Source organism: Balearica regulorum, chromosome 6 (assembly GCF_011004875.1).
Source record: "Balearica regulorum gibbericeps isolate bBalReg1 chromosome 6, bBalReg1.pri, whole genome shotgun sequence".
NCBI classification, from domain to species: domain Eukaryota; kingdom Metazoa; phylum Chordata; class Aves; order Gruiformes; family Gruidae; genus Balearica; species Balearica regulorum.
Genome location: NC_046189.1, coordinates 13845099 through 13857214, shown reverse-complemented (window position 1 = coordinate 13857214; position 12116 = coordinate 13845099).

Sequence of the window (12116 nt, the reverse complement as noted above, 5' to 3'; positions counted from 1 at the left end):
TGCTTCTGGAATATCACTAAGGTACTAGACATGACCTTTCTATAGCTTAAACCTGTTGCAAGTGTAAATAGATCTCAATTGCTCAAGAGAAATTACCCTGGCAATGTTCAGAACACAGCGCTATGGTTCTGATTACCATGTTCAATAGTATCAACCTCCCAAATACCCAGAAGCATAAATTTTACAAAGATTACAGCATTTACTACAACTGTAATCAATCATACTTTAAATATCATGGCATTTACATCACAAAATTTATCACCTGAACTGAAAGAAGGACAAGAGTTTTATTCAGTTTTACTCCTAGTTCTATCCGATGGATATACAAGCATGAAAGTATCTTGGAATCTTAAAAAGATTCTCAGTATTTCATCTGAAAGGTGTATTCCACAGAAGAAAACACAGGTGAAAATGGCTGAGGACACAGACACATTTCCTTATCATAACAACAATTACCACTGGGGAAAAAAGTACGTACGCCCAGGTTCACAGCAGCAGTCTATGCTGCGACAGGCATAAGAAAATAGCAATAGTCAAGCAAATAGATTTCCCCCTTTGTCTCCCTTCTAATGCAAAACAGGGGGAACTACAAATTTAAGTACAGATTTATTTTTCCAGTTTCAATTTTTGACTGCATCGGTGCTTTTAAAGTGCTTTCTCAAGCAGCCCATTTAAACTGGGATGTGGTAAAATGACACTATAACTCAGCATGTGGCTTAACTAGAGATTCCTTTCCTTGCTCGGGGTGAAAAGGAACAAACTTAGGTGGGTGCTGCTGAGAGGGTTTTGGAGATTTGTGATAAGCGTGCGCTCAGGTCCACAATGCCAGCTTGGTTCATGCTCCAGCATTAAAGAACATGTCCTGTGGGCTTTTCAAAAGCAGGAGTTACTTTTGGTGCACATTTTCTTTGTGATACAGACTTTGTTAGGTCTTTCTTCAGTATTTTGCACTGTTTCTCTTCTAGAAATTTCTGAGCTCATTATCACCAAGACAACAGTCAAAACATTTGGTTGGGAAATTTCACTTCCCATGTAGCCAAAGGTGTCATTCATTCTAAAAAAGCAAGAAGGAACCTGAGTAAGTACTGGTCAAGTAGCCAATAACGCTAGTTTACTTCTTACTCTGTGGGTAAAGATGATAAACGCCTGCTGACCTCAACAAAAGAAGTTCTGCTTCAGGTATCAGCCCTTGGTGAATACTATGATTCAACAGCGACAGCATCAAAAAATTGTTCTCCGATTTCACAAAATGTCAGTACTCACCATCTTAAGCCACTGTTGCCTTCTCAGCAGCCTTAAATAATTCCATCTCTGGAAAACTAGTTTTTATCTAGACAGCCAACTGTACTAACCTAACCTTCCCGTAAATCATCTAAGTAATAGCAAACAAATCTCTTTAAGTTAATAAACAAGGCTACAATACTTCACATCCCAGAGACAGCATCACCACTGGAATGTATGGACAAAACTTCCCTGAAGAAATTGTTATGGCAACTGAAACTCTGAAAAAAAAACCCCAAATAGTAGTATTAACAATCTGTAACATTATTAGCACTACCTGATCCTGGACCCTAGAAAACACTCCAAATAAACTTAACATATCTTTTGTCATCAGACAATGCTATAGAGAAAGAAACAATCAGTTTTTTACCCCTCAAATATCTCAATATAGTTACCCACGGACAAAATTAAAATATGCCAGCTGATGCCTCTGTTTCTGGGTTTAAACAAAACATTTATTGTGGACTCTTTTCTTTGTATCATCCTGCTGGTGTGTCAGCAGCAAGACATTAAATAACGAACACAAAATATTTTAGGCATCGCCTAACCAAGTAGGAAGCATTGCTGCTTCCTACTCACAGCATACAATGGCTAATATCTGAAAGATCTTACCTCACTAATGATAATTATGCTGGCTGACTTTATGGTATCTTTTGTTACCACCTGTCCACAGTGAACTTTTCCATTTTGCAGTTATTAGCTAATGTCACTAGCAATCTCTCAGATAATTTTGCAAAGAAGTTCACAAGTCTGAAATAAAAGGAATGGAGACACTTTTTCCATAGATTGAACTAGCTGAAGAAAAACATGTTTCACTATGAAACCTTTTTTTTTTTTTTTACAATTGCAACTGATAAACCCATGGCCACAGCTCCTGAAGATGCAAAATTTGGTTCCAGGGTAGTTTGCCTGCCCCTTTTACTTTTTTTCTTTTCTTTTTTTTTTTTTTAAGATACTAAATCCACTTTGCCTGATCCAAGTTTGCAAATTTATGGAGTACTTCAGTGCAAAAAATATTTTGGTAGCCAGGGAACATGGATAATCATGTATACGTCCAGAGCAGCTGGTGGCTATGCTAGCATGGCTGTCCCCAAGAGCTGCAAAGTGGGGAATTCCTTTCCCTTTCATAGAACTTCAATAAAAAAGTGAATTGTCATATGTATTTCTTCTGTGGCCTTGACATAGCCAGGAAAGCTTATGGAAAAGATTATACAATAAGTAAACAGTAAGACAAAAAAAAAAGTGATATCATGGGAAGAAATTACTTGATGAAGTTACAATGGTGCAATCCTTTCTGAAGCTCACCTAATTTATTATCAAAGAAGTCGTCTTTATCTACTACAAATAGCTTTGTGTCCTCCATACAGACAACTAACAATTCACCATGTTCCTTTGAACAGAGAATCTTCCTTTCATAGCAAGACATGGAGGGACAGGAAGAAATTAAAAGGTTAGTTTAGCTAATGCTAGGAAGCTATCCGTCAAATTTGTATTCCAAACAGTGCCCCTGTTAGAAACCATTAAGCGCGTCATGTCACCTGGCTAGATAACCCTTGGTGGCCCATGCCAGATATTTTTGGTAGGTGGTGTAAGAAGCCACATACAAAATTCACCTTCTAAGGAAGATCACTTCTCATTCAGGAAAATAATCTCTGAAAAGTTCAGGAATATAAATCTCATTCCCAAACTCTGCTTATTTCTTTTCCCAAGATTAACAATACTTTCACCAAAGATGCCACTGACCCCAAACAATGGCCCCTTCTAAAGCACAACTAGATATAATGCCTTGAAGATGCTGCATCCTTAACATCTGTAAGAACACTACTAAAGTAGATAAAAGTAGAATCTTCTGCTGTGGCATCCTTTCCTCAGAATGATTCTCCCACGCTCAGACCTGTAGAACTATGGCTGGTGTTCTTCTCCAGCAGAAATATAACAGATTAGACCTGTTCCCGAGTCGACTCTGCAGCTGAGATTTACTGTAGTGAAAAGGTAAATAAACAGAACTTGAAAGACCTAAACAAAGTACTTCCAAAAATGTAACTCCTGATTAAAACAAGGTGCACTCCTTTCTACACACAGAATAACTTCTTAAGAATTAAGATTTTATCCATTTTATGTCCTACTTAAATAAAAGGCAATAACAGCTTGCAGTGATCAAAGAGAAATCAGTAAGTATTTTCCACCATGTCTTGAGCCCAGATATAAATTTCAAGTACTTGATTCAATGTGAGGAAAATTAATTTATTGCCAAATAAAATAGTGAGAAACAAATACAAATTAAACCAGCATCTTCCCCTCATGCTTCCCTCTTTCCCCAAGCTCAATGTCACACCTTCACCCTCAACTCCTCTAAGTCCCCCCTGCTCAAAGCAGTGCAGGGCAAAGAGGAATGGGGGGTTGCAGCCAGTCTGAAACAGCTCCTTTCTATCACTCCATCCTCCTCCTATTTCCCCCTGCTCCACCATGGCTCCAGTCTCCACCAGCTGCAGTCCTTCAGCATAAGCCTGCTCTTGCATGGGCTCTCCACAGCCTGCAGTCCTTCAGCACGAGACTGCTCCTGCATGGCTCCTCTCCATGGACTGCAGTTCCTTCAGGAAATCTCCACCTGCTCTGGCATGGGGTCTTCTGTGGGCTGCAGGGAAATACCTGCTCCAGCACCTGAAGCAATTCCTCCCACTCCTTCTGACCTTGGTGTTCAGAGGACTGTTTCTCTCACTTTCTTCCTCAATTCTCTGTGCTGTGCAGCATTTTGCCCTTTCCTAAATATGCTTTCACAGAGGTGACACCAGCTTCACTGATGAGCTCAGTTGTGTCCTGCACCAGGTCCACAAACACAACCTAAAACCTAGAGATTAAGAACTTTGTGACCCTCTCCTGTGCTCCCCTTCAAGTTCTGCCCAAAGAGTCATTTGTAGGGTGCAAAATCGGCCAGACCTGCAGACTGATCTGGATTCAAAACAATGTAAGGGGGAGGACAGTTATTTGTACTGATAATTTGCTATTACACGTAGTGCAAGACACTGCTCTCATCAGCACAGCTCTGCCATTGTGCTGGCCCGTGTGGAGATGCAGGTGCAGGAGAAGAACCTGCGGGCAGGTGCTTGCTGCGAGAACTTCTGGAGCGAAGGGGACAGTGGAGCTCACCACAGTATTTCCCCTTCCTCAAGCAAAGCATAACAGCATCTTACATTTCAGTCATGCAAGGAATCAATCTTCAGCACAATAAACCAGAGGAAATTTCCCCAAACATGGGAAATTGACGATGATAGAGCAGGTTTTTTTTAAAAAAAGGGAAATTTTTGTTTCTGTGCTGCTCTGGATGGGATAAAAAGGCAATGGGAGAAAGGCAGAAAAGTGGTAGATAAGAATGTGTTAAAACAATTCTCCCACTCCCAAAAAATGCTGAGTATGAGTACAATGGTAGGAGACAAAAAAAGGGGAGGCCAGGGAGAGTTAATTTTATGGATTGTATTATGTTCAAAGTTAGACATGCACTAGAACCTGACATGAAAAACCTGTGCACCCACCAAATTATTGTGAAGATACTGATTTAAAACAGGTAAAGCCCTCTTTCCACAGATCATCTGTTCTCAGTAGAAGAAAGAAGGTCAAGAAGGTTCCCACTTTCTCCATCTCCCATGTACAAAACACTCCAGATGTGATAACAGCTTTGTCAACATCCAAGAACATAGAGTTGTTACACCAGTTTGTGTTCAGAGGATAACTACTGCACTGAAGATAAAAGCAAATATACACAATTATCATTCTAGCTTTTATTAGATGCTCAGAGCTCAGAGCATAAATAGCACCAAAATGAACAAAAGTTGTGTATTAAAAAAAATTTACCATTTAAAGTGAACCACTTCAGCCAGAAGAAACTGCAATCTTGAGCTGTAACTCTGAGAGCTTTCTATCTCGTGCAAACTGCTTTTTACAAACTTCACTTCCTCGTCTCTTCTCCATTCTGATCTCTTGCCGGTTATCTGGAGTATACTCTGAGGTAAGTGATCCTGAGAAAACATCCAACACATAGTGAACTAGGAGCTAAAAGTAGAAGCCAAGGAAGAAACACCTGCACACTTCAGAAAATTGTAGTGTCATCTGTAAGAAACATAGATAATTAATTTCCCGTTCTCTCTCCCATTTAATTTTAGCTTTAAGAGAAACATCTGCGAGAAAGTTAAATTTGTCTAAAAGAACAGTGACTTGACAAAGCACAACTGAATTTTTAGCATGGTCCTTTAGGAATTAAACATTGTACACTTAGATCTAGGATAGAAGATATTTTTAGGCCAAATTTGTGGCTAATTAGCAAAACCACTGTTAAACTAAGTCAGGGGCAGGGGGGTGTGTGTGTATGTGTAGAAATAGAGATTTGTTTTCCTCCCACTGCTGACCAGTGTTTCTCTCAAGATGTTTAAGAAAAGATACCATGTGAGGAGGGTACTACGTGAAGAGCAAGAATGCCTTCTTTTACCACTACATTCTTCAGTTGCTTATTCCTTCTACCAGTTCCCACTCCTAACTCAGCTTAACTTAGAGCATGCTTGAGGGTCGCTGTTCTAGGTGCTCCCAACTCACTCGGACTACGTACACTGACCATGAAGTTTTCATACAGGGAGATCTCTGTCTTCCCTTAAGCTTGAAAGCAGAATTCCACGAGCCATCCTTGAGGAGCTAAATATGAGCAGCTCTGCATCAGATAGAAAGACAAATGCAGTTCTTCTGGGGAGCTGGAAGAAACTGAAAGTTTTTCTTCTGCTCAACAGTACTGCAGAACACATGGGCACAGTCTCAGAATTTCTCCCTAGCTCAGTTAGAGCTTAGATTAAAATCAAATTCACAACTGAAGGCTCCATCAGTTCTTGAGACTTGATCATTTAAGACACTTGGTTTCACTAAACCAACGTAAATTCCAAGCACAAAGAAAGTTTGTCACATCAAGTCTAGATGTGACACAGATGTTTACAGACAAACTAGGATTTGCAGATATTGTTACTGACATGCTGTCAAGTGATCAGGTCAGATTATGCAAATGAAAAGGAAGTGCCCTCATGTGATGGGAGAAGTGGTAAGTAAGGATTCTGGTGGCATCCCTGTTTCCTCACCCCAGCCCTTCCCCTGTGCAAGTTTGGTTCTATAAATGCTGGGTTTTTTTGTGAAAGACCCTGAACACAGTGATTTGCAGCATAGATGGAAGATCACCTACAGAAGTGCCAACCCTTTGAGGCTCTGAACATGGTGGTTTTGAAGGACAGTTTGGAATGCTTCCTGTTCTGGATAAAAAGAAAAAAACGGAAAAGGCTTTGGTTGTTTTAAGGTTATCACAGGGTTAGAAGTATACATTAGTATTTCCTCATAAGAAATTTCTGCAGAAATACAATATTATCCACTTTAAGTTAAAGCTTACTCTGTAAAAAGCATGTATCTGAAAGGACTTCAGACAACAGCTCTCCACTGTTTCTTTATAAAAGAACCTTTCATTTACTTTAAGAAAGTGTACACAGGCAGTACAAAGATCAGGAGGCACCACTGGCCTACAGTTTCAGTATAACATGCAAAGATAGCAATGCATGGGTAAGTCTTCTTTAACATTTTAGTACACACTCATAAAAACATTGAGATCTGTCCAAACACTAGACATCTTGTCAAGCAGATCAGAGAGCACAGTAATTCTAATACTTCAGAAAAGGAAGATTTACTTTTGTTCTCTATTGAAAAAAATCTCTTCCTCCCACCAAAGAATGTGGGCTTTGTAGAAGTCATGTCATCAACCTTTAATGTCCTCCATTCTGTTCCTGCAGGTCCTCCCATAAGATTGTACACACTTTCTTCATGATCTCCATGTCCCTTGCAGGCTTGTACAAGTTCTTGAGTGGGCAAGCAAAAAGAACAGCTATGTCAGAACACAAAGACAAATCATCGCTGTTTTCAAGGTGCATCCAGGACTAGCACAGAGAACGTTAGCCTGGAATGTGGATGCTGGGACCGAACTCCTCCCTCTCCCACTGATCTGCCAACACACACATCTGTTTCTGGCTCTCCTGCTACTAATTGATTTCCATACCTAATTACATTTTAAATAGTATCTAGAGAAAAAGACTGTTCTACAAAGAGCAGAAGCAAGTCTCTGATCTTTCCTGGAGCCACTGAACTATTGATATTTAACCAACGGTTAGAGCTAAAATTTTAACAGTATTTTAGTAGTAGCTTATGCTGTATTGACACCATCCCACTGTAGAAATCCAAGTACATTAGAAAAATGACCAAACAGCAGATCCAATAGTATGTAAGTTTTTGCTCTCTAGTTCCTTCATACTGAGGATCTGAAATTAACTCTTATGAAATCACTACACTACAAAGAGATTTTCATCCTCCTACGAGCCTTATCAATCTCTATTAGAAAAAAGATCAGGAACAGTAAGAAATTTAATTTGCTTAGAACAGCATGCTCTTGTTTAAACAGGCAGACTGTCATTAGCAGAAGCCCAGTACATGCCAAATGACCAAGTGAGCTGCACTGCAGAGTTAAGGATGGTAGTAAAAGTATGAATTCCAATTATCCACATTAAAAGATCTGATTATATGTGCCCTAAAATATCTGCATCATTTAACCACAGTTAAGTGTAATTAAAACTGTATTAAAGAACTACATGCAAACAACTCTATTAATGTCTCCATTTTCTTTTTTCCCTTTTTTTTTTCTTTCCCCAAGATACATACATATGCATTATTAAGCATACAAAGGTAACTTTTTCCGTAAAGAGGTTACCATACACATGCTTTTCACAAGTTTTATTCTATCTAGTGCGGGCTAACGGATTACTGATGAGACTCTCACAGCATCCAATGCTCCCAATTTTCTGTCCAGGGAAGACTCCTTAGGACAAGGACACTCAGTCTTTGACCTGAGAAAGCATTCCATGCTTTTTAAATCCTTTCTGTACTAGAACAGGATGGGGCCCTATATGACAAACACCCACTAATACTTTCTATGATACAGCAGTACTGTATATGATCACTCCTTTGAAGACTCCCCAGAAAGCGCATCAAATCACTTCAGAAAATAAACATGTCATTTGTCATGTACATTAGAAATGGAATGAGATACAAAGGTGTAACAGCTTACATTGGAAAAAAAACCCAAACGCACATACACTCCTGTCATGTGATGAGATTTTTGCTTTCCCTTCCTTCTCCCCCCAAATCATACCTTAATTGATGCTTGTTGGATAGACCTGCTGAATAGCTTCTGACCTAAAAAAAAAAATCAAAGCCTGTTTTATACAACGCTTTTTTCATTCATTAATGAGGTGCGTTGTTGCTGGGAGAAGATAATCATTACTGATGAGATAGGCTCTGAAGTTTATTTCTACAAAAGCTTTGTTCAGAAGGGAAAGGAGATCAAGTAGAATTTTCTCATAAGAGATCTGTGAAGAGCATTAACTTTTCACAGTACCTTCCTCAGTCACATCACACTTCCTATCGCCAATGAAACAGATTCTTCCTGCCTAACTTTCTGAGAACATATCTGTTTGAATAGGCTTAAGGGAGCAAATTGTAAGTTTGTCAATGGCCAGCTACTCTCCACAGCCAGAATCAGGAACTCAAGTGATATGAAAACAGAGAGGCCAGTTTCTCAATATAAAGCCCTAACAGCTGGCAGAAATTATCCTTTTCTCCTTGTTTTCTCAAATCTTTTCAGTTGCTGTGAATGTAACAAATGGCCTGTGAAATGTGGCTGCCTGATATTCATCCAGGTAAGGGTAAGTCCCAAAGCAAGCAAGGAAAAACTTAATGAAATTAAAAGGAACATATGGACTTAGGATCCTGGGGAGACAGGAAGAAAAACTGACAGGAGCAAATCTCACCAGTGTTCACTTGTGCAGTGAACTCACCAGCTGCTTCAACAGTATGATCGGAGGGCCTGAGCCTTGGGTGGAGGACCTAATAAGTGTGAAGGAAGAGACACTTGGGTGGATACTGAACATGCTTGAGGTAGACAGCGCTGCAGTCAGAGGGATGAGGAAAGCGGCAAGTTAATTCAGTTGGAAGAAAAGGTGTATTTTCCTTGGTAACCTGTAACAAAAGCGTCTACGCTGCTGGGTTGAAGGTACAAGAGGAGTTTCTTCTTCATATTAGAAGACAAGAATGGGTGACTCACTACGGGAAGTCATTTAGCTGCCTCAGGTACTCACCAAAACTCAAGCAGTTCTGTTGGTTTTGAGGGCAGGACAGGCTTTCTTTTCCTTCCATATCTTTAAATTCCTACCATGAACTCACCCTATCCACTACTGGCATGGATTCAGGAGCTGCACTGAGCCTTTGCAATAGGCTCACAATCCCTTTCCAGGGCCCTGGAGCCCCCCCAGCAGGACCCTTGCTTTTCACACACCTTCAGGACCTTCTTCCACCTGGTCTCCCTGGAGCTCTCCTACTTGTTCTCCTTCATCCCCAGAAGCCACCGCTCTCAAGCAGCTCTTGTATTTCTCCCCATAAGCTCCTATAACCCCATAGACCATTGCTTTAAAAGAAAAAGTAGTTTACATTTGAATAGGAATATTATACATTAAGTTACTATATAAATATATACACACACATACATATACAGATATTTATCTCTAAATTTTGTACAAACTGCAACAATCTTCATACCACATGACCAAGTCTGGATTTTTGAATAGTGCAAAAAGGACTCATTAGCACTACTGGTTTCCATCCAAGAGGCTGCCAGCCTTGAACAAGAGTGAAGGATGTGTGCCCTTTTATGTCTTCTCTACATTTTAGCCAAAAATTATTTTTGCATGCACATACATAAGCACAGCCCTTCTTGTCAAGCCAACTAATCACTGTTACAGGTAACCAAAAATGAGGATAAATTGGAGAATAATTTGTTCGTTTACAGTACTGTGGAAGCTCAGGATTCCTAGGTTAGCAAAATAAATGTTTGAACATAACAACCAAAAGCAAACATCAGAAAAACATCTACAATTCCAACACAAAGTAATAACCGACTACTTTACACCAAGCTACATAGCTTTCTTTGAACAATCAGCCTTGAGTATTCTATGCAAACAAGTTTAAGTGCATTGAAAATAGTATTGTTTAGTTGTGATTTTTTTCATATAAATAATAGAGTCTTTTCTGTAAAATTTAGGTGGACATTCATGAACTAAAGTGTTAAGCTGGATATAGACTGGATAGGGGTGATGAGTTTGCGTTCCTCCATTAGCAACATGCACAAGACAAATGTAAACATACTCTTTAAAGAGGAAGTGTTAGCTAAATTAAAAAATAACACAGCATTAGACTGGAATATGCGTTTGGAAGACAAAAAACTGAAATTGTGTGAAAATGAAGGAAAGTGAAAACAAAAAAAAAGTATTAGCTGAAGAAGCATTTCAAATAAATTTTTTCGATGAACAGAATTGCAACTCTCATCCCCAGCTTCTAAAAACAAATAATTCTTTACTGGTTCTTTAAATTTCTCCCAACTTTTTGTTCCATTGTTTTCAGGGTAGATTATAAAATTCATTTCACAGCCTGCAATTCAGAATGGACTAAAAGAGCATTTCCTCCAGCTGTGAGCACTAAACCAAAAATAGAAGTATAATCAAAAATATCGTTCAGCACAGGATGAGGACTGTAGCTCATGGTGGGAAGAACAGTGACTGTTAAAGAACATATCTGTTAATGAGGGAACTAAGCAAGAACTGATAGAAACGTAACTTCTCTTTCCTTAAGTTTTTACACCAACCACAAATGTATTGTCTGCTTCGAGGAGAACCAAAACTGAAATAACCTCTTGCTGGTAATATTTAGCTGTAATTTCTTCTTTTGAGAATAAGCATTCTTGAAAATGAAGAACAATTCTCAAAAAATGAGTAATATTGGGAAAGGTGATATACTTTGGAATGCATTAGTTTAAAAAAACTGGAGGCAATAGAATCTCTGAACACAGCAGCATGGAAGGAGGTACCCATTCTGGTATATAGTTACTGACTTGGAAAAGTGACTACTGCCTGTGTGCTCTAGAGCTATGACTGCAGCAGAGAATGTCCATTTTGACATTTTCACAATTAACAACAAAAACAACCCCAAAAGGGTGAACCTTGTGGGATTTTACCTACCCAGAAATGAGTAAGGCATACCACAAAACAAGTCAGTGTAGAAATTAACTATGAGAGACTCCAAAGAACTGGAGATTCTCTGTGCACTTGCATCATAAAATATTGACTCTTATTTAATAAGAGCATGGTCCTGTTGGAAAATTCTAGTTTAAGCTAACCCATAAACATTAGCTTTAAATAGACAGGATTAACAGTGTTAGTTAACCTCACAGAAGTTAATATATTTTAAGATAAGACTAAAATATAGCACCTACCTAACCAGATGCTGCATATAAGGGTATTAGGAACCCAAGTTCAATGTGAGACTTTTTAAAGTTTTAGCTTTAAATACTCAAAAGAAAATTAAAAATTAATTTTAAATGTCCACTGTTTAGATGATGTTTGTGAATGCCCTGAATGTATGTTAACAAATTTAACAATTTAAAGATGTTAATCTACATGTTCGTATAATATCCCTAAGACTTTCTCTACATACACGAACCAATCTTTTTTCTGGTTTCGTTTTTGGGGTTTTTTTGCTTGTTTGTTTAAGTCTGAACAACAGAAAGTCCTCAGGATTTCACTCTTGTGCAGCATGCAGGAAAAAAATATCTAATTTTAAGATCAAGTTCTCAACCACTTAGTAGTGACTAAAACTAGAACTGCTGATATCACTGTATACAAAATAATCTGAACGTTGCTCTAAGAATTCAACATCTGAAG